The sequence below is a fragment of the Otolemur garnettii genome, unplaced genomic scaffold, assembly GCF_000181295.1.
Source record: "Otolemur garnettii isolate 467f Iridium unplaced genomic scaffold, OtoGar3 scaffold00036, whole genome shotgun sequence".
NCBI lineage: Eukaryota > Metazoa > Chordata > Mammalia > Primates > Galagidae > Otolemur > Otolemur garnettii.
In genome coordinates this window covers 8,849,292-8,853,264 of record NW_003852431.1, presented here as the reverse complement: position 1 = coordinate 8,853,264, position 3,973 = coordinate 8,849,292, and positions in this window count along the sequence as shown.

Here is a 3,973-nt window from a genome sequence, read left to right as displayed (position 1 = left end):
GGCTGCCACTTGAGCCCCAGGCGCCGAGCCTGTCATTTGATCTTGTCTCCTGGTGTGCTTATTAATTTTTAATTAAATGCTGGATATTAGGATAAAAAATTGTTGGCATTTGAATGATTTTACATTCCTTCTAGAGAGGACTTACCATTCTGTTGGTAGGCAATTAGTATAAGGATAGATCACCTTGATTTAATCAATGAGCAAGATGATTTGCAATGTAAGGTCTGATATATATATTCTGGTTAGTTTTCAATTTTAGCTATACCCCCTTTGGGATCTAATTCAAAGCCAAGGTGTTTACTTTGGTGGTTTTTGAACATCAATTTTTATTTTCTCATCCTTATGAACTTGTGGAAAGCTTGGCCACTAGTTCCTGTGATGTTTAAGAATTGGCAGATTTGGCTTGGCGCCTGTAGCTCAGTAATTAGGGTACTGGCCACATACACAGAGGTTTGCAGGTTCGAGCCAGGTGAGGGCCTGCTACACAACAAAGATAACTGCAACCAAAAATAGCTGGGTGTTGTGGCGGGCACCTCTAGTCCTAGCTACTTGAGAGGCTGAGGCAAGAGACTCGCGTAAGCCCAAGTGTTTGAGGTTGCTGTGAGCTGTGACGTGAGAGCACTCACTCTACCAAGGGAGTCTCACTGTGCACCCACCTCATCCCGAAAAAGAATAAGGTAGATCTCAATTTAAGGACATGGAAAAATGTTCAAGATATTATCTTCATGAAAGAAAAGGTTAGGCTGCTTGGTAGCTCATACCTGTAATCCTAGCACTCTGGGAGGCTGACGTGGCATTGTTTGAACTCAGGAGTTCAAGACTACCCTGAGCACATGCAAGACCTTGTCTTTATTGAAAATAGAAAAAACCTAGCCAGATATCATGGCAGGTGCCTATAGTTCCTGCTATTGGGAGTCTTAGGCAGGAGGATCGGTTGTGCCCAAGAATTTGAGGTTGCTGTGAGCTATAGTGATGCCATAGCACTCTACCCAGGCCAACAGAGTGAGAGTCTGTCTCAAAGAAAAAAAAAAAAAGAAAGAAAAGAAAGAAAAGGTTAAATGATTTTAGCAAAAAATATGCATATGGGGGTGGTGCCTGTGACTCAGTGAGTAGGGCACTGGTCCCATATTCTGAGGGTGGTAGGTTCAAACCTGGCCTGGTGAAACTGCAACAAAAAATAGCTGGGCGTTGTGATGGGTACGTGTGGTCCTGGCTACTTGGGAGGCTGAGGCAAGAGAATCACCTAAGCCCAGGAGTTGGAGGTTGCTGTGAACTGTGATGCACTCTCCTGAGGGCGAGAAAGTATGACTCTGTCTCTAAAAAAAATATATAAATAAAATAAATAAGTATGCATATAGGTATATATGCTGATAGAAATGTCCGTACTGGCATACACACTGGATTGTTAATCATGGTTTCCTCCTGAGAGTAGGATTTGTGGGTGGTGGTAAGGGAGCACTGTTGTATTTTGACTTATTAATGCCTCATATATTTTTGTACTTTTATATATTGAGAATGTATTACTTTTGTATTATTTAAAACACTTTTATTATAAAAGTTTTAAACATACATAAGATAAGAGAATAGCATAATGAATTTCTATACTTGCATCATCTAATACAGCCAAAAATTTGGGTTTTAACTTATCAGCTTCACATACAACCTATTCTCTTTAAATGATTTAATACTCTTAAATATTCTAAAGCAAATCCCAGACAGCACATCATTTCTTAACTAGGCCTAATTAACTCAGTATGCATCAATAAGAGTTACAGAAATTTTATGATATAACCACAGCATCATTATCATATCTTACAAATGCACAATAATTCCTTGGTATCAGGTAATACCAGTTTATAATCAAATGCACCAGTTGGCTCAAAAATGTCTTTTTATGGTTTGTTTCCAACAGGATGCAAGCAAATTTCTCACATTATGTTTAATTGTTAGATCTCTTCCACCTATTTTGATGCAGAACAGTCCTCTCACTTATTTTTTGCATACCACTATCTTATTGTAATTTATGATTACCAAAAGAAGTAGCTACATAAATTATATGGCAACCAACATCTCACATTAAATCATATGAAAGGAAGATATTTTAATCCTATTTGTAGGTATTTATTCATCCCTATCTTTCATCAATACTTTACCTGCCTATTAATCAGCACACTTTGAGTGCCTAAGATGGTTTGAACAGAAGATACTTGAGGGAATAGCAGTAAAGAGGAGAAATACAAAAGGAAGAAAGACTTGCCGAGTGTTTAAGCTCATTGTGTGTAAGAACGGGAGTAATTTAAAAGTTCTAATATTTTTGCTTTAAATGAGAAATTATCAATCTCAGTTAAAATGGTTATAAATGTATTTTTGGTGAAATTCTGCATATGATGTTTTTTGGTTAATCACATCTCTCCTTTTTCTTTCCTTTCTCCCTGACTCTCTTTCTCTCTTTCTCCCCTTTCCTTTCCTTCCTTCCTCCCCCGACCCTCGCCATTTTTAAAATACTCTAGCTACAATTCAAAGTCATCAGTGTAGAAATCAGTAGTATTTTTCTGATATGTCATATGTGGGTCACTAAGAAAGTTTTGAGACAGATTATTTTATGGTCCATTATTTCACTTCCAGGAAATGTAATTGACGGTGTCCTTTTTGATTCACTCATACAAGTTTCAGCTTGCTTGGCTTATTGGTGGTGCTGGGAAGGGCTTTGTTTGTTTCCTTCCACACAGATTTTACATTTCTTGGTTTTTGTGTATCTCAAAACTTTCATAGTGACTCACGTAATCAATTTTATTTTATTTTATTGAGACAGAGTCTTCCTTTGTTGCCTTCAGTAGAGTGCCATGGTGGCATAGCTCACAGCGACTTCACACTCAAACTCTTGGGCTTGAAGCAATTAACTTGCCTCAGCCTCCTTGGTAGCTGGGACTACAAGGCACCCATCACAACACTGGCTTTTTTTTTTTTTTTTTTAAGAGATGGGTCTCGCTCTTGCTCAGCGGTCTCCAATTCCTGAGCTCAGGCTATCCATCTGCCTCAGCCTCCCAGAGTGCTAGGATTACAGACATGAACCACCCAGGGCTGGCCCCATGTCATCAATTGTAAATACCTTAGCTTTGAAAAGTTCAGACAGTTTAAAACCTTTCAAGACATGCATGTTGACTTAATTACAATCTCACAAAATTATTCAGGACAACGTAAAAGTATTTCATACATAATAAATAAGGGTGTGCATCATTGTCCACAGTATTTGAAAGGGAATGCCAAGATGGAACAGTATTACTGTCCCTGATCCAAGGAAACCTAATTAGTGCTAATAGGGGGAAAATAGCAAATGAGAGCCGGAGCTCAATATGATATCAGGGAAAATATCCTAATGGACAGATTGATCAGTTAATGGAAAATTCCCAAGAGATGTAATGTTAATGCAATTGGAATATGTAATTAAGGGGAAGAGAATAGAAGAGGAGGAATAAATGTACTCTTTGTAATTCTAGTCTACTCGATCCTACACATATTGGTTCCTGTTCAGAACATTTTATCTTTATTCTAGAATAGATAAAAACTAGCATTGATAGATACATTCTTAGTGATGGAATCTCTAGAAAGAGAACAGAATGTTTAAAATTAGGTTTTGTTTTCATTTCTATTGCTGATGTTGAATGTGCGTTCTAAAAATTCCTGAGGGCTCATATTTCAGATTCTCATTCACTCACTTGAATTTTATGAAATTTGGTTCATTACAGTATTGTAATGATATAATGATATAAATCCACATAGTAGCAAGGTGCATTCAGTGTGTTAGCAAGCTGAAAATAGTTCACCATTTAGAAAAATGTAGCTAAGTTGATGTCTGTTTATACTCCAGTATAAGTTAGTCTGTATTGGTTTTACTTCGGTTCTTAATGGTAGAAATAAGTTTCACCATCACTGTGCTTTCAGTGATTAGTGCTGACTAAGAAGAATGGGAGAT